The 22,019-nt window shown below is 48.1% G+C and overlaps 1 long non-coding RNA gene across 1 annotated transcript; it reads right to left on the reverse strand.

Annotated features, from left to right (window-relative positions):
* Window positions 1–14,203: 14,203 nt before the first annotated feature.
* LOC132597678 (uncharacterized) lies at window positions 14,204–20,124 on the reverse strand. The gene is made up of 3 exons (XR_009564896.1): window positions 19,983–20,124; window positions 17,832–17,972; window positions 14,204–14,369 (listed from the first exon to the last, which is right to left on the reverse strand). It is a non-coding gene; the product is annotated as an uncharacterized lncRNA (long non-coding RNA).
* Between the last annotated feature and the right edge of the window lie 1,895 nt (window positions 20,125–22,019).

The following is a 22,019-nucleotide window of genomic DNA, read 5'->3' on the forward strand; positions in this document are numbered from 1 at the left end:
TACCCATGTGGTAGTATGTACGGGTGCTTTTATTCCCAGCAGATAGATTGTCAAGTGGGAATGCAGAATCAAAGGTTAGAGTATTTTTAATTTTAATAGGTATTGCTAGCTTACTTTTCCTAAAATTGTAGCAATATACAGTCCTATCAGTAAAATTAAGGATCCCTGTTTCATCACATACTTGATCAGCCCTTGATCTTATAGCTTTTCAGATGAACATTTTAGAAAACTCACTATGGCAATTCTGTTCAAAATAGATCTGATTCAATGGGGAGAGGGGCAAAACTGGAGACCAAGAGTCCAGTTGGAGGACTATTGAATTAGTCCAGGTGAGAGATGGTAAAGGCCTGAATTAAGGAAGTCACCATGGGCACTATTTACAACAGCCAAGACATGGAAACAACCTAAATGTCCATTGACAGAGGAATGGATAAAGAAGATGTGGTACATATATACAATGGAATACTACTCAGCCATAAAAAAGAATGAAATAATGCCATTTGCAGCAACATGGATGGCCCTAGAGATTATCATACTAAGTGAAGTAAGTCAGACAAAGACAGACAAATATCATATGATATCACTCATACATGAAATCTAATTTTTTTTAAATGACACAAATGAACTTATTTACAAAACAGAAACAGACTTACAGATATCAAAAACAAACTTATGGTTACCAAAGAGGAAACGTGAGGGAGAGGGATAAATCAGGAGCTTGGGATTAATATACACACACTACTATACATAAGATAGATAACCAACAAGGACCTGCTGTATAGCACAGGGAACTCTACTCAATATTCTGTGATAACCTATATGAGAAAAGAATCTGAAAAAGAATGAATATATGTATACGTATAACTGAATCGCTTTGCTGTACACCTGAAACTAACACAATGTTGTAAATCAACTATACTCCAATAAAATTTAAAAAAAAAGAAAAGAAAGTGGCTGTGGGGATGGGGAGGAGGGGCCTGATCTATGGGGGGTACTTTCACTAACTGACTCATTTAATCTACATAATAATCGACATCATCTATAGATGAGAATTTAGAGAGTTTGATATTGAGACACTGTGACTTGCCTACATGTCCAAGGGGTGCTGATCACTTCCTAACCCATCTATAGCTCATCCTAAGGGAACCTGCCCCACCTTAAACCCCCATCACCTAAGTAGCACATGACCAAACTCTTCCAGCCTGAGATAACTCCATAAGAGGTGAGCATGGTACCTAAGAAATACTGATCCTTACAGTGGCTAGTGATCTATGGTCTAGGAGGATAAGAAAGATCAGGTTCTTTCCGGGGTTTGAGCAAAGACTTTCAGAGGAAAACTGCTGTTGGTGGTAGTGGGTGATACAGCAGAAAGTTTGTGCAAAGAGAGGGCTGGGGAGGCCATGGGCACAAATCAGTTGAAATGATAAGTGAGGAGAAATCATGAGTAAGGGGTGTAAGCTGACTGAATGGAGAAGGAACAGAGCAGATGCACAGAGAAAGGCCAAAATGCTGAGAAGGAAAAACCAGGCTGCCAAGGGAGACAGAGAAGCATTTCCCAAGGGCCACTGTGAACCCAGACTCATCTTCACCTTCATCCCCCATGCAGCCTTGCAGTACTGCCGCCCCTGCCCTCAGACACCTATGAGATGCCTGTTTCCTCAATAACCTCTCCCCTCCCCTCCATACCACTTGAGTCCTTTTAGGGATCTCTGCCCCTTATAACCAACAGATCTGTCAAGAACAGCAAGGCCACCAGAGTTCATGAATATTTGAGTATTTACCGAATCTAAAATTATTTGACTTCAAGTGAAAGCTAGGCAAAGAAAAAGATAATATCTTAGTATGTCATTTACAAAGTGCTTTTATCAAAGTGCTTTTATGTCATTTTACAAAGTGCTATATTATCTATTTCAGCCTGTCCCAAAGAGGAACTAGAAGTTCAAAGAAATGAAATACCTTCTCCAAAAATGCACCATTAATAGATGGAGGGTGAGAGGCAATGCTAGAATCTAGGTCATTGGTTGCAAATCTCATATGTGTTCTACCCTGCCCTGCTGAGATGGTACCCAGCCCATTGGGGACCTGTTGCCCTGTCTCATTTCACTCTTCCACCTGCACCCCCTTTGTCACCTAGCTGTGGTTCTAAAGCCTCTTGCTCCATGCTTCAGCTGAGGAATGTGGGTTCCAGTTCAAATCAGGGCCTTGGCAGGCAGATCTAAACTTCACCTAGTGATTCACATCTGGAACCTGTGATGTACTCTGAGGTTAGCTGGAAGACCCCGCCACTCAAAGGGGATCTGTCCCAGAGGAATGACTTGGGACTAAAATCTCCATCCCTTTCTGGTAAGGCCTCTCCTCAATTACATCTCTGGAAAAACATGTCTGTTTTAACTTTGGAGTAAATCATTAGCCTCCACCCAGATAGAGGCATGAATAAGTTTAAAAACTAAAAATAACTAACATTTATTGAATGTTTATTATACTTCAGGCATGGTGCTAAGTTCTTTACATAAATTCATTTAAACTCCCAATAACCCTATGAAGTAAGTATGGTTACCCTCATTTCTCAGATAAGGAAACTGCAGTTAAACTAGGTTAATTAACTTGCCCAGCGATACAGGGCTAATACGTGGTAGAACCCGGATTTGATCCTGGAGAGTCCGCCTCCACTAAGCCTGTCAGATTAGCTGGATCCTCTTAGAGTGCAGGTCCCGCGGAAATGGATCAGGAGAGAGGGAAGTCTGTCCGTGGACAGAGAGCGAGTGGGGGACGCTCACAGTTTCTGGTGCTCCTTGAGGAGATAAGATCTGGACCAGGGCCTCAGGGATTCCTGAGCATCTGAGGACAGGCCAAGGGCACAGGTGACTAGGCTAGAGAGTAGGTATGTGATTCCAAGAGGAGGAGAAGTGAGGGAAGAAAATGTTTTCCCGAGGAGACAGAACAACCCTTCTTCACATATTGTTAGCTGGGGGCAATGGCCATCCCTCCCAGCTTTCTGCCATCCTTTGACTGCCTTGGGTCTGGTCTAAGAGACAAAAGGCTACCACATCCCTAGACAAAGCCAAGGAGCAAAACATTCCATCTGGCCCCCACCAATCACTGTCCAGGTGCTTCCCAGGGGAATCTCACTGTAGGATTCCTAGCTTTCACTGGGACTTTGCTGACATGACACTTTCAACTAGTTTGGGGCTCAGGAGACCCCACTCTGGACCCCGAGGAACCTCAGCTAACTCAGCTCTTCTCTCTTTGGTCTTGAGATTCCCCTTCTGAAAAACACAGGCATCTAGTGATACTGTGATGATGCCTCAGACTCCCACCAGTTCAAAGCATCTTGTAGAGAAAGAGGATCGATCACCAGCTCTGGAGCCAGAAAGACTTAGGTTCAAGTCCAACCTTGTTGCTTATAAGTTGTGTGACTCTGGGTGAGTCATATAATATCTTCGCACCTCACTCTCAGCAGTAGAACAAGACAAACTACTCTGCTGATTCCCCAGGCTCGCCCGGAGTGAGATTGTGCCTATGAAAATGCTTTGAACTTGGTAAAGCTCTTTACACGTACATGTGTGAGGAATCAAAATCTGTGAATTCTTCCCTTCCCAGCCTCTGCTAAAGCCAGATTTGCCAGGATCTCATCCATATCCCAGCTCCAGAGGGAACAGAATCCAGAAGGATGGCATGGAGCCAGAATCACCCTCTTCCGGGCCAGCCCCATTCAAGACCTTCACCCAGGGCAAGCCTCCTCCCAGCACCAGAGGTGACTTTCCTTTGCCACAAAGCCTGGAGGACTCTTCCTCCCTTCCTCTGCCCAATGTCACCTCTGAAAGTCAGATCTGCTCCCTGGACTGTAGTCACCTCCAAGCTGAACTTGGGGCCATGCCGGCTTGTGACAGGAGCTGCCCAGTCCCATCTGTCCTGGAAAGCAGAAGGAGCTCACCGCAACACCGTCTCACAGTCCATTTTTCAAAGTTTGACGTCAATTTGCGGCCTTAGATTGGTTTTTGTTTCTCCGTACTTTGTTTTCTTTTTCATGATGAATGGTTATTGTCAAGCCAGCTTAGAAGAAGCGATAGGCAGGAGGCGGGGGGCGGGGCGGAGACAGCACAGCTGGCGGGGGTGGGGGGGGTGGGGGTGGTGGTGGGGGTTCTTGGTTGGGCTATTGTGAACCTTTCTTTTTTTAGGCTAGAAAATGGAGTGGGAGGTACCTGAGGTCACAACTGGGTCAGATGAGACAGATACCAGGGTCATGCGGTAGCTGTCTGGTCCCTTCATCCAGGCTGGGAGATGCGGAGACCTCTGTCCCCTTCTTCCCCCCACATATACATGTCCGGTCTGGGGGACGGGCGGTGTGTCACAGCTGCAGCGGCTGATGCTGTCAACTGCAGATAAATACAACTGAAACAGACCCAGAAAATTATTTCCTCTTAATGGAAGAATTATCAGGCCCTGAGCAGCCTGATCTAAGGGCTTTTAGAAGTGCACAGTGAAATATACCTGAGTCCTCTTTCAACCTCCTCTGCTTCCCCACTGTCCCTCTGGGGAAAGCTCTGCAAAAAGCATCTCCTCCCAGACTCTGCTGGGGCACAGCACACACCTCTGGCTTGAAGACAATAGGATCTCAGAAGTCAGGGCTTAGGATCACAGAGTTAGGTTTCGTAGAGTCTTCAACAATACGAGCTTGAAAGCTCATTAGAGATCACCCTGCCCACCTCTCTCATGTCCCTGATAGTTACACTGAGGCCCAGAGAGAAGTGACTTGCCAAAGGTCCATGGTCACTCAGCAGCAGGACAAGAAACTGTTTTTTTAATTGAAGTATAGTTGATTGACAATGTTGTGTTAGTTTCAGGTGTACAGCAAAGTGATTCAGATATATATAGAGATATATATATTCTTTTTCGGATGCTTTTTCATTATAGTTTATTACAAGGTATTGAATATAGTTCCCTGTGCTATACAGTAGGATCTTGTTGTTTATCTGTTTTATATATAGTAGTGTATATCTGCTAATCCCAAACTCCTAATTTAGCCCTTCCCCCCCTTTCCCCTTTGGTAACGATAAGTTTGTTTTCTATGAAACTAAAGCTTTTCACTCCAATTTCCCTTCCCTATTACCCAAAACAGCCTGGCCAATACTTGCAGCTCTCTGAAGCCTCTGACATCACTCACTCAAACACAGGCCCAGGGACATTGGATTTTAGGCAGGTTAATGCCTTATTAAAGATGGTCTTTGTGGTACATTATATGATTTGTCCACAATCCTTCCTCCTTTCAGACTCCACCGTGTCTCACAGACTGCAGAGTAAACATCTCCACCCTATCAGCTCTGGGCTCGTGACTTGCTCTGTTGGGTGGGATGTGAGTGGATGCACGGTGAGAAGGAGCCTGAGTGGTTTTAGCTTGGTAGCTTGGGCCTCCGCCATCTGCCATGAGGCTGCGGTCCCAGAATTAGAGATAGGTGGAGCAAACCTGAACACAGTCCTCAGCCTGAAGCAGGGCTGCCACCTTCGTCTACAAACAGGGAAGAAGGGCCCAGAGACACTGATAAGGCTGAGAGGGGACCCTACCCTTGTAGAGCAACCTTCCCAAGTCCTCACTGTAGAGGCTGAATGTGGTCCAGGTCTATCTGTTTCTTTTTCTCCTCTGTCTCCCTAAGGGCAGGATATCTAATTTATTAGTCAGGACAGTTAACCGCTATCTCAAACTATCCCCAAATCTCAGTGGCTTGACACAGTGCATGTTTATTTCTCGATCATGTCACAATCCAATATGGTGGTAGGGTTGGGAGAAGCTCTGCTTCACAAAGTCATTCAGAGACTCAGGATCCATCCATCTATCTAATGTCTTTGTCCTTCTCTAGAGCCCTGGAGTCCTCTTCTGGATCCACTTCATCCAGCCAGTTGTTGAGCAAAGCACACAGTGTAGAAGACCTCAGAGGAGATTTCAGTGGCTGGGTCTGGAAGTGGCATACATCACTTCCACCCACATTTCATTGGCCCCGTTCATCTGCAGGTGAGTCGAGGGAGGGTAGAAAAGGTTGTTGAACCATTCCAGGACTAAAAGGAGAAACATGGGTGTTAGTAAGCAACCAATCTTTGCCACAGCTATAGTGTAACTCTCTGTCCATATCAGATTGGTTTCTCCTTCCCGTCCAAGGCAGAGATTACCCTGTAAAAATTCCCTGTGGCTAACTTCTCATGGGCTCCTAAAATTTCTCTAGCTTTCACCTGTAATTGGATTTCTGCCTCTCTTCTAGATGCCTGTTCCTGCTGCCTCAGATCCAAATCCCCGCCACACCTAGACTTGCTGTACGGCCTGCCTGACTCTGGTTAGTCCCTCCCAGGAGATTTCTTCTTAGTTCCGCCCCATCTCACTTCCTCCTCCAGACACTACAACCGCTCCTCAACTTGACCAGTCTTCCGAGATACCATACTCCGGCCATGCCGAGAGGAAAAGCTTTCATTTAACCCGAAAATTGGAAGCTATCTTGAGTTATTGACCAGAGATGTAACATTACAATGAGAGTAAGGCTTTAAGAAGAGTCATTTATGTACAATGGAATATCACTCAGCCATAGAAAAGAAGGAAATAATGTCATTTGCAGTGACATCGATGGTCCTAGAGATTGTCACCCTGAGTGAAGTAAGTCAGACAAAGACAAATATCATATGGTATCGCTTATATGTGGAATCTAAAAATGCGTACAAATGAACTTATCTACAAAACAGAAATAGAGTTACAGATGTAGAAAACAAACTTATGGTTACCGGGGGTAAGGGGGTAGGGAGGGATAAATTGGGCGGTTGGGATTGACATATACACACTACTATATATAAAATAGATAACTAATAAGGACCTACTGTATAGCACAGGGAACTCTACTCAATACTCTGTGATGGCCTATATGGGAAAAGAATCGAAAAAAGAGTGGATATAGGTACATGTATAACTGAATCACTTTGCTGTACACCTGAAACTAACACAACATTGTAAATCAATTATACTCCAATAAAATTTTTTTAAAAAAAGAGTCATTTAGCTGGATGAATTAGAATGGACTGAAAGGGATTGAGATTGGGGAGAGGAAGAAATCAGGAGATGACTGCTATCATCTAGGAGAGGGATGTCAAGGGCCTGCGCTGGAGCTGAGCTTGGGGGATGAAGAGAGAGGAGGTATTTAGGGGATGACCAGAAAGGCTGAGCCTGTGCTTGGAGGCACGTCTGGCTTCAGAGATGGAGAGAGGGAGGAAGCAGGGCCACTTCCCAGGTTTCTAGCCCTGGGCTGGCAGCACACTTCCCAGCGCCTCTGATTACCTCTACCCACCTGCCAGCCTCCCCCAACTCAGCCTCACCCAGTAGCAAGACTGCCCGGCCCTTCCAATCTATTTGGAAGGGACGTGGACTTACATTTAATTAAAAGTATCTACACAGAAACGAGATTAATTAAGTCTCTTTACCCAGGAGCCCTCTCTTTATGTTCACTTAAATGAGGTTTTAAATGTTGTCTCAGTGTTCTATCTGGGCCAGATTTCTCCAGACAACACTTCGCGTGGTTCTGAGGCTCCCGCGTAGCTGCCTGGAGATTATTCAGTGGTGCGAAAAAGCCAAGGACGGTCTTCTCTCCCCTCGTTCAGCTGAGTTCCAGGCAGGTGGGGACATTGGGCCACGGAAAGTGGAGTTTCATAATGAAACGGAGGGAAGTTCTCTCAAACAAGAGCTGCCTCCCAAGGCCACCTCTGGATGCAGAACAGGTGGCCGAGATGGTCTTTTGAGTCATGTTTATAGAGCGCCCCCCTGATCAAAGTTGTTCTGAATGCAAGCATGGCCTCTCGAAGCCGACTGGCGGTGGCAGCACCTCCTACAGGCAAGATGTCTCTTGCAGCCAGAGTTTTAGTACAGCCCAGCAAGGGAGTCGGGAGCCAGGCTGAGTGAGAACAACGCCGATCACCTTTGCCATCCCTCAGGCTGCTTTCCTTTGCTCTAGTAGCTTCAAATTCATTTTCCAGAAAAGTGCCTGGAGCTGGGCCATTCTCAGGAGGTACCAGCGGAAAACTGGAGATGCGAAGGGTACTACTGGGCATCCACCATCACGCAGAGGAAGCGTTTGAACCCACCACGAGGCCAGTGATTGGGCAGCATGCAGACAGGGGCAGACGCAGCCCTCACCACTACCTCAGTCCCATGACAAGTCTTTGCTAATGCCCAGACCCAAGGCCAAAGGAAGGGTGTATATATAAGACCCCCAGCCTTGAATTCATCCTTGAATCGTCCTCATTAGGACAAAGGTCTCTACATAACCAGACCATTCCCTCCTCTGGGTTCTACCATGAAAACACAAAGGAGATTTCCCTCTATTGCGTCAGATGTGCCTTTTGTAGCGAAAGATTTAGATATTTGGTTTTATCTGTATTGTCCAGACTTGGATCATTATTAATTTCATTTGATAAGCATTTATTGAGCCTCAGAAGAAGTGTGAGGCGTTGTGCTAGAGGTTAACATTAGGAGATCTGGTGAGTCAAAGGCCTCGTTCTTGGGCTTAAGGAACTTACAGTCTCTAGAAAAGATGAGCAGGCGGCATTTCGGAGGAGCAGGGTAGGTGCTAGGACAGGACTCTGCCTTAGATTCTGTGGGAGCGGAGAAGAGGGGCATAAAATCTGGCCTGGGGTGCAGGATCTTGGGGAACTTCCCAGGAAGAGTGTACGTCAACCCTTAAGAGATGAGTGGGGATGGTCCAGACAGAAGGGGCAGTCCAAAAGCATGACGCCCACTCCCCTTGGGGCGGGGGACTTGGAGGGGCTTGGCATGGAGCAAGAACCAGGATGCCGTAGGCAGCAACCCGGCTTCCAACTTGTGGCTCTACCACTTAGGGCCAAGCCCACAGCGTCCTCAACTGGAAAGTGAAGGAAGTAATTCATTAGGTACCTCAAAAGGTTTTGTGAGGATCCAATGGAACAATTCCCAAGCCGAGCCTACGCCAGACTCTCCAGAAATCTGAATTTCCTTCCTTGCCTCCTGTTCTGTCCGGTGAAATGCATAGTTGTAGTCAGATATGTTAGTTCCAAGCAATAGAACGGACTCTGGCAGATTTAGCAGAAAATGAATTTATTTAATAAAAGGTATCCAATAGTTCCCGGTTATCAGGAAGTCCATCAGGAAAACCAGGCTTGGAAATGGGTGAGTATGTGGCCAAGGGCACCAGCAAAATGAAGCTGAGGAGACGCCTGGCCCTCCTCGGATGGCACCAGCATCACCACCGGCGCCACCAGCCTCCATGGCCCGGATCTCCCTTGTCCTGTGTCTTTGCCACTGGGTGGATGAGCCTAAGTTTGGAGGACCAGATTGGCCCAGCCGGGGACATGTGCCTGTCCTGCTCGGAAAGCAAGTAGCTGGAATTGTCCCTTTTTTTTTTTAGAAGAGCATGATCTGCCTCTCACCAAGACTCAGATGGTGGGGACTCCCCATCCTACCAGCAAAGTACTCAGATGCCTCTGATCCCTCCCCCCCAAAAAAGAAAAAGAAATGACAGATGTCCATCACAACCGTCCACCACCCATCCTCTCCTCCACAGCAGTCTCCCTCTGCGCTGCCCACGGGACGGCCCAATGGCAGGCATCTTCCCTGCACTCGTGGTGGGGACACTCCCTGGGGAGGGTGGCCAGAGCCTGGACCCCTGGAGGACGGGATTCTCCAGCTCAGAGACTCTGCAGCCACATCTGCTGCTGTCACTGTTCCCCCCTCCCCAGCTCACTCCAGAGCCCCGGGCCCCCATTGATAGGTGAGCACAAGCCTCCTGTAGTCAACGATTAATTGGTGGGGGATTGGGAGATTTCTCTTCCATAACAATGGGCTTTTCCTCTTGTACTAATAAGATGCCAATTAGGATATTTACATTTTGGGTTCAACCTAAAGTTAGGCCCACTTTCCCAGAGGCGGGCCGGAGGGTAGAGCCCTCCTAGCTGCGCTGTCAAGAGATTGGACAGCAGGGTGGTCCTAGGATAGCTGAGAATGAGTTCCTCCCTGGGACACTGGAAGGCTGGGGGAAATTCACATGAAGCTGAGTCCCCCCCATCACATTTTTTTCAGTTTGGTTCCAACTCCTTGTAGTGGCTTCAGACAGTGTCTTATTACATATGCCAAGTGCTGTTTCAGAAAAAAAAAATTAAAAGACACAGAGAAAGAAAAACTCTTAGACACAAAAAATCAGTTCTGTTTTAATTTATTTTCACTCTTCTCTTTATTGCCCCCACCGCCTCCTCGAGATCACATCTAATGTCACCCTCACCATCCCCTCCACTGGGCAGAGCCTAGACATCTGCCACTTGGTCTTGGTCACTGGTCCTGCCTGGACATGGTCACCTCCATTCTCACAACAGAAGGGAAGCGCCTGCGTGGTAGAGTGTGTTTAACTTTACACCAATAGTATTCTTAAAGCAAAGGGTCTCAGGGTCTCTTGGGGAACACACGACCTGGGCAGTGCTCGGTCCTCTTCCTGGACCCTCCGCAGAGGAGCCAGGGCATTTTCCGGCCTGTGCTAGAAGCTTGACAAACTCAGGAATTAAGGTGCATATTTCATAGGCAGGCACTCCATCAGGCACTGGGCTGTTGGCCTTGCTAATTGTTTCACGCCTGGGCCTCCTGCTTCCCGAGCCAGCCTGTGAGCATCTTGAGGGTGTGGACCACAGCTTCCAATTCTCTGTGAAGTTCCCAGCATCACAGAGAGGGCTCAGTTCACATCAGCTGATTGGCTGAGCTCAGCAACATGCCCACTAACCTGACCCTTCTGGGGCAGGGGTCTTTCTCCAGGGCATTTTCCACGGGGGAAAATCCAGGATAATGTCCCCATCTCAAAATCCTTATCTTAATCACATCTGCAAAGACCCTTTTTTCAAATAAGGACCCATTCACAGTCTTCCACGATTAGGACCTGATATCTTTGGGGGTCACTATTCACCTCCTGCACTGCCCACCACCATCTCTTTTGATCTTGAATGAGTGTCCAAATGTCCTAGATCAGACCCTCTGAGTCTTGCTTATCCCTCTGTGGTACAGGAACGATGTTATGGATCTGCTGGCTTCTTCACAGAGTGGTGGTGAGGACTGAGAGGTAATATATATATTGAAAGCATTTTCTGAGCTGTAAAGCCCCACACAAATGCAAGACAATATTATTGCACTGGGAGAGTGGCAAGTTCAGCACCTGAGGAAACTATCAGCTTTTGAAACTTGTGAGGGGATAGGAAACCAATGTTATTCCAAAACCTCATTTACACCCCACACCAGAGCCTCCCACTCTCCCTACCCCGACTCTCTCCTGTGGCTCCAGGGGTGTGACAGAGGCCTGTCTTGGGAGTGGCCTTGTGGCCTGAAGACAAAGCATTCCTCACAGCTTGCTTCCGAGTCCAATAAGCCAGAAGGAATTGGTAGAGAGATTTAACAATATGTATTTCACGAAAAAGCTGAAAATGTGTCTCCTTTTAGGAGACGCGGTAAAAATGCGTCAGCCCCACAATAAACTCTGCAGTGAAGATGCATAGAGGGGAGACATGATGTAGTCAGAGCAGTAATGTCTCATGTATAGGGAAATTTGCCTCCCACCCATGCCCTATGCACAGCCTCTGAAAACTATGGGGTCTCACCCTTCCAGCTAACCTCCAGCCTCTGCAGGGAGCCTGTTGGCTCAAAGGCAACTTGGCCCTTGGTCTCCCTTTGAGGTCCCTATAAGATATTCAGGCTGAAACAGTTTGCAGACCAATTACACTAGGGGTGGGAAACTACAGCCCCCAGACCCAATCTAGCTGGCTTCCTGTTCTTATAATAAAGCTTTATTGGATCACAGCCACGCTGGTTTCACCTATGACTACTTCGGTGCTATAATAGGAGAGTTCAGTAATTGCAACTGAGATCTTATGGCCTGAAAGTCTAAACTATATATTTTTTGGCCTTTACAGAAAAAGGTTGCTGACGCCTGGGTGACACCATTAGGTTATAGGTTGTCTTTAGGCAAAACTGCCCATAAAGCTAATGACAGGACAACAGCTAATATTTTTTGAGCTTCATTCTGTGCCATGCATGGTACCATGCCCACAGGAATGTTACCCTATTTAAGTTCTCACGACTGGTCCTGTGAAGTAGGTAATACTAGTTGTTTGGAGAGATGAGAAAACTGAGGCTCAGGAAAGTAAAGCAACTTTCTCAAGGTTTCAACAGCTAGAAACCGTTAGAATTGGGATTCACAGCCATGTCCGTCTGACCCCATGGCCCTAGCTCTGGCCACCACTCTAGAGCATCTGGTTTCCAGGTGGGCAATTCTGAAACCCTCTTCGGGTCTTCAGCACCTTCCAGTTGTTTGGGATGTTATTTTCTGTATCTAATGTATGTATCTAATCCCCCATCATTAGCCTGCAGACCGTGTCCCCTCTGCTAAAGAACAGAGAAAGGGAGCTCTTCCGGTCCCACTCCACCCCTTCCCACCCTCTGCTCCCCACCCCTGTCCACGTGCTCCCTCCCACCGGCTCAGGTGATTTTGCTCCACGTTTCTCCAAGACCCGTATCTGGCCATCTTCCCTGCCTGCCCCACTCCTGGGTGAGTTTCTGACTGTTCTGAAGCCTCCAGTCTGTGCAGAGGGGACGTCAGCAGAGCCATGGGAAGGGAGGCATTTGCATTCCACTTCCCGGGGCTGTTCTGATCTTACCTGCAATTCTTCTGACAAATCCTTATCAGCAATGCCCATGGTGAAGTCTGTGGTGACTTTGTTCATTCTTATTAGCTCTGTACAGATTAGCTCTTCACAGCGCTTGGCTGCTTCATACCGATGCCTGATAAGTGTTTGGACTGATTTTCCTGACTTAGGAGCGGTTGGGGACTGGGGCTGGGGTGGAGGTGGAGCATCGTGAGGAGAGGGGTGCTGGCGAGGGGAAGGAGAGAAAATTGTGGCCAGGATTACATCTGGGCTCTAAAATATTCATCACACGCCTGCAAGAGCAGGGTCAGCACTGCTTCCCCGGGGACAGCTCCCTCCACCCGGGCAGCGCTTTGAAATGCACCAGCCCAGGCAGGCTGGTGAGAGAGGCTTCTGAGAGAAGGGGGCAGAGAAAGTTAAAAGGAAGGAAGAACAAGCAGGCCCACTTGGGTTTTCCTGTCCTCCTTGGTTCCTCCTTTCTCACCTGCTCTTCAAGAACAGCTTTTGCTGGCGGAATACCGATATTCCAGGTGGCTTCGCTGGGTCCTGTGCTGGGTTCCTCTTCTCCCTCACTGCTCCAAGAAAACTTCCCGAGAATTCCAGTCCACGCTACCTCTCTTTTCCATGAGTTCCTCCAGCTCCCATCTTTGAGGACTTTAGACAGTGCTGATAACAGTGTTTCATCACTATTTCCTGTATTTTCCCAACTAGGCTGGATTCTGCGTAAAGACTTACACTTGCCCTCCCCCGCTCCAAGTTCCTAGCACAGGACTGGGCACACAGTAGCTGTTTGAAACATCTTTGCTGAATTAGATATGCTCCTTTCCCTTGGCAGGGTTGGCCAGCAGATACCACTACCTGTGCTGTACCAATGTAGGCATTGCCAAATGATTTCTGTGTGCTTTCTTCCTAAACCTAGATGAAGAGTTCCAATTTTTCTCAACATGAGGCTCCAAGCAGCCACTTCTAATCAAATGGAATTAAGTCGGAGAGTTAAAAAAAAAAAAAAAAAAAACATTTGCCATGCTGGTTCTCTGATATCCCCCTGTAAGTTCCTTGCAATCAGACACCACCTTTATATGCTAAGAACCTGGTAGTATGTCCCATATAAAATAGGTGTTCCATACATATTTAAAGATGAAATAGATGACCGTTACCCTACCTAGACATGAGTGCGCACTCTAAACCACCCCTGGACCTACAAAAGAAAGCTATTCCACAACTTTCTGTAAGTACCTGGTCAAGGCTTAACCCTCTAAAAATTCTTTCGTATGTCTAACCCAAATCCTTCCTGCTGCAGTATAATTACATTCCTGGGCTTCTCTCCCATGGGAGGTAAAAGTCAGATGTTTTGATAAATATATCCTTGCTCACTGCCCTTTGCCACTGCCCAGGAGTTTAAACTCTGGCACCCAGCGCCTCACTCTGGAAAAGCCCAACTCACGTCAACCACATGCCTGCTCACTCCAGCCCCCCGGAAGATGACCCACACCCCGCAATCTTGAAGGCCCTCTCTTGTCACAGCCAAGTTTACTCATTAGCCTTTTGCCAGATTTATCTTCTTCCCGGTAGCGTGCAGCGCTTTGATTTGTCCTCCTGTCACCAGGACTAATGTTGATGGCAGCACCCCCTGGGGGCGTCGGGCTCTCCAGCCTCCTGCCAGAGGCCTCAAGGAAAATGGATGAGCAACTGACCTGCAAAATAAATACCAGGCTTCTAGGTTCTGATAAAGATTAAATATTGGAGGAGTCATTTCAAATGAATATATAAAGGCACAAGGAAGAAGCCTTTTAGACACCGACAGAGTGAAATACAGGCAAACAAAGAGAGATGTCTTCAGGAAAGTTCAGTGGCAGCGAAGTTGGAGGCTCAGAATGCATTCTGCCCACAAATACCCCAGCTGCAGGAAAGATTCCAAGACAGTCATCCCGCTTCCCTCCCCCTTCCTCACCCAGATCGTGAAGAAGAGAAAGTGCTAAGCTCCAAAAGCTGCTTGCCAGCACGATACTGAAGTCAGCTCTGCTGACGCTGGCCCATCCAACGAAGGGAGAAGCCCCATTACTCAACACCATCTGCCTTGGGCATGAGGCAGCCAAGAGCCAGGATTACTGGCGGGGGTGGGGCTCTGAGGCCCCAGAGGGGAGAGGGCAAGGTCAGGCATTGCCGAGACAGAACGAGGAGCCAGGAGAGAAGCCAGGTGACAGCAGATGGAGCCAGTGTTCCTTGAGCCCGGGGCAGAATGTGGTTTCTGGTCAGAAACATGTGCAGAGTGATTGCACATCCAGAAATCCCAGATTACCAGAATTCCATCTCTAGAATCAAAGGCTGTGATTCTCTAGATCAAAGCTGGAAGGGAACAAGAAGGGAGATGGAATAAGCGGAGAGAGGCAGCCTCAATCTGCCTGGTGCCTACAGTGCCAGGCCCTTTACACCCATGTCCACTTCCTCCTCCTGACAGCCCTGGGAGATGGGCATCTGCGTTGACACCTTACGGAAAGGGGGCCGAGGCTGTGGGGATGGATGACCACGAAGTGAGGTGCAGAGAGAAGGGGGCAGCTCACTGCCTGAGCTCTCACTCAGGCCTGGGCACTGCGTGGATTCTTCCTCTAGATCAGTGATTTCTTACAACCTGGCTGTGGGGACCACTGACCCCATTTTTACAGATTAGGCAACTGGGACTCAGTGAAGTCTAGAGGGTGCAGTTTCAAAACAGAAGTCCCAACTGTGTTTGGCTCCAAATTCCATTCTCTTTCTAACAGGGATGATTTGTAGACAGCCTTAAGGGAATGAGGAGATATATTAAGTGTCACTGAGTTTTAGGTGGAGTTTCCCACTTGGTTTGAGCTATAGAAACTGAGCCTTGGGACTTCCCTGACGGTCCAGCAGTTAAGAATCTGCCTTTCAATACAGGGGACTCGGGTTCGATCCCCGGTCAGGGAACTAAGATCCCACATGCCTCAGGGCAACTAAGCCCACGCGCCACAACTAGAGAGCCTGCACGCTGTGACTAGAGAGAAGCCCGTGTGCCGCAACTAAGACCCGACAAAGCCAAAAATAAATAAATAAGCCTTAAAGGGGTTTGTACACGGGAGGCAAAAGTGGGGGATCAGCTCCCCTCATCCTCTTTTTCAAGCAATGGCAACAGTCCATCCAGCTTCCAGGGCTCTTACTGTGCTGAGTAGTCACCAGGTTGCGGGACTGTAAGCCCAGTTTTTTGGCTCCTTGGGTCCATCCACAACACAGGCCATGCCTCCCCCCATCCCCACTCGGTTGGACGGCTGCCTGCTGCCTTCAGAGAGCCAAGAGCCCGCTCTTGGGTCCCTGGTGGCCCTGCAGGTCTCGGGCAGGCCAGGTTACTGGCCTGGCAACCACAGGAGAGGAGGCCTACTGAGTTAGGGAAGGATGAAGTGTCCAGAACAGTTCCCATTTCCTGGCCTTCACGCCCTCCATATTACTGTGCAACTGTTTCCTTGGGCACCAGGGCAATTTAGCGAGTGTATTTTGCATCAGTCCAGCAATTTCTGATGTTAACTCTCGCAGGGCTTTCTCGGGGCTGCCTCTCCTACATGGACATCACCTCTCTTGGCTGCAAGAGTCAGCAGCGGGCACCACCTGGGGCCAGCCCTGCTTCCCTAGAAGACAAACCCACTCCAAGCCGGACTCTCTTAGAGCAAGGCCTCGTGGCTCTTATGGCTGGCTGGGACCTTTGATGATATACTTGCATTACTTCCAAGCACTGTGACAGCAGATACGATTGGGCCCATTTTACAAAGGCAGAAGCTGAGTCGCACAAAGCATACTTGTCCGGCCACATTGGGATGCTGCCTACTGATTCCACATCTGCTTTTGGTTTTCATTCCCCCATTCTTCTTTCCATCTCCCCTAAGCGAAAAAGCAAAACTACCCCCATTTTTCTCCATGCTTTGGCCTAAGGTGATATTCAAAATATTTAGCATCCTCTAAGACTAGGGCACAAAACAAGCAGAACAAATGCCTTAGGGCCCAGCATGGTCTTGAAAGCTCCCTGTTGTGCCAGGTTAACCCTTTAGTGTCTACAACTGAAATTAATGTCATATGGTATATCGGCTATACCTCAGTATGATAAAATTAAAAAGGAAAAAAAAAAGACTCTTAGCGTGTACCCTTTCAAGGCCCATGGGTTTTAAGGCAGAGACCAGAGCAAGAGAAGTGGGCGAGGACCTCAGGGCAGTGAGTCCGTACGTATTTCAATATTTGATCAACTCCCATAGTCCTACTGCTGCAGTATCAGCCCCACCTGTGAACGCTAATACTCCAGCATTCAGTTTCAAACACGCCTTCCCCACCCTCTCTCCCTCTCCTTCTCTCTCCCCCCCCTTTCATCCACCCTTTCTCATTCTTTCCTTTAAATATAAAGACAAAAGGGAGTTCCCTGGTGGCACAGTGGTTATGAACCCATCTGCCAGTGCAGGGAACACGGGTTCAAGCCCTGGTCCGGGAAGATCCCACATGCCGCAGAGCAACTAAGCCCGTGCACCACAACTACTGAGCCTGCGCTCTAGAGCCCACGAGCCACAACTACTGAGCCCACATGCCACAACTACTGAACCCGCGTGCCTAGAGCCCATGCTCCGCAACAAGAGAAGCCACCGCAATGAGAAGCCCATGCACCGCAACAAAGAGTAGCCCCCGCTCGCCGCAACTAGAGAAAGCCCGCACACAGCAACGAAGACCCAACGCAGACATAAATAAATAAATAAAATTTAAAAATTTATTTTAAAATAAATAAGTATAAAGATGAGAGAAATTGGAGGATTCCTTCCCATAATTTGAGATCCCTTGCACAGGATGAGGACATGCCAGGATTTGCAGATGAACAAAAGGGAAAGTTAGAAGAGGCTGAAAATTACTGCATGCGTATTAAAAATCAGCCAGGCTCAAGCAGTCCTGACTAGCAGACAGGGCCTGTAGCTCCAGGGAAGTGGTACTTAACGGAATTTGCAATTAAGAGAAGCTTGGAGCCCTGCCACAGACCGCTTCCCTTGCCTTTTTTTTTTTTTTTTTAATATATTATTTAAAAAAGAATCACAACACAGGGACCTAAATGGAAGATGACAATAATGTAAGGTGACAGACGCCAGTCTGGCAGAAAACACCAGGAAGACCAAGCTACTTACCTGTAGCTGCCACATGCTCGGCTCTCCATCTTGGTCTGGGAGGCAGAGTCTTGGTGGCTGTCCAGGGACAGCTGTCCAAATTCCCAAGAACTGGGTTCAGCATCCAGGCCCCTCCAACTCACCCTGGGTAAACACCGGCATCTGCAGGCAGGAGACACAGCTCCGGCGGGCACGCCTGCTTCAGAAACCCGGCCCACCCAGCTGTCCAGCAGGGGTGGGAGCTGCCACCTCCCACACCAGCCTTTCCAGGGACTTGGCAGCCCCGTCTGCCAGGAGCCACATAAATCTTTAAAGAAGGTTCATTTCTGTTTTCAGAAGCAATTGACACAGGGGCCTAGGAGGGAAAGTTTGTAGCTAAGGGCTGGGAAACTCAGGAGAAAGAGGGGCTGCTTCTGAGGACTGGTTTTATGAGTCAGCAGTCCCTCTCTTAGGGATTTCCAACTTGTTGTCCATCAGAATAATCTGGGATGCTTTATAGAATTATAGATTCCTAGCATCCAGTTTCAGATATCTGGATTCAGAGGAGCCTGGTCAGGGCCTGTGGCGCTGTGTGTTCTTTTTTTTTGAAACTCCTAAAATGTGATGTGTAAGCAGGTTTGAGAACGAGTGGACCATATGACAGGATTTGGAGGTCTTCTCCCCCTAAAAGCCCCCCATTTAGGGGTGCTGCCTCAGCTGCCTTAGTGCCTCCTTCTCTGGGATAACCCTTGGTTAAGGTGGAGGTACTATGACACCTTGATTAGCCTTCTAGATCTTTTCCACAGTGGCTTCTAACTGGAGCTGCCATTGCTGGGGAAAGGGGTGTGTGTGTGTGTGTGTGTGTGTGTGTGTGTGTGTGTGTGTGTATCAGGGGGAGGATATCAACCACAAGGGATGGAGCAGGAAACTGACACAAGGTTGTCTCCCATCGCTGTGGGGCACCCTGGCCTCCCTGACATGATTCATTGTCACTTTTTAGCCCCAGTTTGATCACCTGCCCAAGATTGGTGATTGCCTCCCACTGGAGCATGACCAGTCACTTCCCTGTTACCAATCTTTAAAACTTAATCCCAGTCATAGCAACATAGAGCACTTTATGGTTTGCAAAGTAGTTTTCACATGCATCATTTCATTTCCTCTTTATGGCATCTGCTACAGACTGAATGTGTCCCACCCCCAAATTCATCTTTTGAGGTCCCAACCCCAAATGGGATGGTATTAGAGGTGGGAGATTTGGGAAGTGATTAGGTCATGAAGGTTGAGCCCTCGGGAATGGGATTAGTGCCCTTTTATAAAAAGAGGCCTCAGGAGCTCCCAGACCCCTCCTGCCATGTGAGGACACAGCCAAAGGACTCCATCCATGAATCTGGAAGTGGGCCCTCACCACAAGGAATCTGCCGGCACTTGGATCTGGAAGACTTCCAGCCTCCAGAATTGGGAGAAATACATTTCTGTTGTCTATAAGCCACCCAGTCCGTGGTATTTTGTTATATCAGCCCAAACAGACTAAGACAGCCACTCTGAGACAGCTGGTTTATCTCCATTTCACGGGGCAAGAAACAGGTTCAGAAAGGACAAGGGACTTGCCCCAGGCACATGACTGGTATGGGTGAGGCAGAAGGAGGCCTCACTCTAAATGCTGTGTCCTCTCCAAGGACGTTTGTAGGCATTCAGTGAGCTGGGCTCAGGGCACCAGCACTCAGCAGGCCAAAGGCACTGGGTTTATCAGGGTTGGAGGTTGGCATCTTCCCCTAAATAACCAGAGTAAGATCTTACACCTTCCCTCAAGAAGACACGAATCACAGGAGCATTCAGCTCTTGCCTTGTACAGCGGAGAGTGGACTCTTGTCAGGATCTGTAGCCTTTAACAAGATTCTCTGCTTGCCTTTTGGGGGCCTGAAACCATGGGGTGCATAGGGCCACTCTGACAAAGTGATGTCTCTCAGGCAGTGGAGATGACACAGGTTCAGGGTCAGGTTGGAGGCTGCCTCCTGCTCCATGATTATGGCCAGATGGGGCCAGAGCGCACATGCGAGCACACGTGCAAGTGCGTGCGCACGGACACACACACACACACACACACACACACACACACCAGGCCTCTAGAGCTCAAGGACAAGAGCTCACCCCTCACCATGCAGGAGACTCTACAAAGGCAAAGATGCAGCTCACCTCCCAGGCAGATGCTCAAAGAGACTTGGGTTGGGGACTGCACGTCCCAGGCATGGGGTCATCATCCTGGACTGCTGCAGGAGATTGGCTAAAACGTGGTGCAGCTGGCTGCCCCGGGAATTAGGGGTCCTGGATTCCAAACCACCTCTGCAGCCTAGTGAGCTGCACGACCTTGCAGTAGCCGCTTACCCACTTCTTGCTCAGCTTTCTCAACTGGAAAACGTAGATGAAACAGCCTTTCAGGGCCAATGCAGTGAGTCCGTGACGTCTTGAAACCTCTTAAAAAGAACAGCTCACGTTTACCGGCTCTGTGTGCTAAGTGCTTTGTGTCCATCCTCTCACTGAAGGCTCATAATGAGAAGCAGCTTTTATCAACCCTGGTGAGTAAGTAGAAAACAGGTGCAGAGAGGTTAAGTCACTGACAACATCAAATGACTGTCAAATGGCCGAGTGGGGCTTGACAGTTGTAGGTCTTGCTTAACCGCCGTACTGTCCTTTTGCAAACTGATTACGAAAAGTATTTATTATTTTTTTCTTTTCGAAACAATATTCCACTTCACAGAAATGAAAGTAGTTTAGGTAAGAAGCAGCAAACTTGTTATATAATTGCATTCAATGCTACCATTCAACCAGGACAGTCTCATACATGATTGTTTGCTAAGGTTTTGTCCCAAAAGCTCTTCTCTCAGATTCTATAGTGGATGCTTTTTGTTTTTACTCACCAGCGGCATTCAGATGGCTTTCTTTGGGGGAAAAGAAATCCACTTTCTCTCTGGGGAATCACTCCTACCCCTGCCTTGGATGTAGCTGGCTCCATGGGGTGGGTGTGTCAGGTAACCCTGGAATGGTCAGTCATTTCCCTGGCCACAGGGATGGTTTTGGAGATGCTCCTGTGACCTGGACAGATCCAATGAGACACAAGACATTCAAATGTGATTTTTTTTTTTTAATGAGCCTGTTGAGAACTCTTTCCTCTGTGTGTGTGACATTGGACTTGGCCTGGCAGGACGTGGGCTTAGAACTGAGGTGAGTCATATTGCCACAACCTCAGCCCTGCCTGAGAAAGAAGCTGACATAAAAAAAGAGAGCAGAGCTGGTGGATGGAAATGTCAGACACCCCCATAGCCAGCTTCTCCTGAAAATCTAGGTCTATCCACTGGAATTTGCAGTTACATATGCCAATAAAATCCTCTCTTGATTTTAAGCATGTTGGAGTCTTGTGGTCTATTACTTACAACCTGAAGAGTCCTAATTGACCAAGAAAAAGCAGTTACAGGAGTCAAGAAGCCCAGTTATCTGGCTTCAGCCCCCATCCTGGTTAGAGGTGAGGCACTTCCATTCTAGAAAAGACCACAATCTGCTTGGCATTTCTGGGGATCCCTGATCCTCTGAACTGAGGGGTGCCTGGGCTTTACCTGATAATCAAGGCTGCTTCTGGGGCCAGTGGAACACCTGGCTAAATGGTACAAAAGCCCAAGAGTTGGTGGTAAGAGCAGATGGTGAGACATGTCATTGCTCCCCTGGGGAAGGGGGTGGCAGTGCATCTGCAGCAGTGCCCTCCTCTCCCATCAAGCCACTGCTGGGAAAGTCTAAGGACTGGGGAACACTTCTGGAAGGAAAATTAAAATTAATAAATGTATAACTCAATGTAAATTCATTGTGCCCCTCCCACCCCGCCATTCCATTTATTGAAGTCCTAACCCCCAGTACCTCAGAATCTGACTGCATTTGGATTTAGGGCCTTTAAAGAGGTCTTTATGGTAAAATGAGGTCATATGGGTGGGCCCTAGTCCAATATGACTGATGGTCTTAGGAGAAAAGGGGATTAGGGGACACACACACACACACACATACACACACACACAGGAAAACCATGTGAGGACACAGAAGAAGGCAGCTGTCTACAAACAAAGGAAAGAGGCCTCAAAAGAAACAGACCCTGCAGACACCTTGATCTTGGACTTCCAGCCAAGCCCCCTCCTCCTCTGCAACCCTCCCCCCCAGTCTATAATACTTTGTTATAGCAGCCTTAGCGAA

Source organism: Globicephala melas, chromosome 8 (genome assembly GCF_963455315.2).
Source record: "Globicephala melas chromosome 8, mGloMel1.2, whole genome shotgun sequence".
In the NCBI taxonomy this organism is placed as follows: domain Eukaryota; kingdom Metazoa; phylum Chordata; class Mammalia; order Artiodactyla; family Delphinidae; genus Globicephala; species Globicephala melas.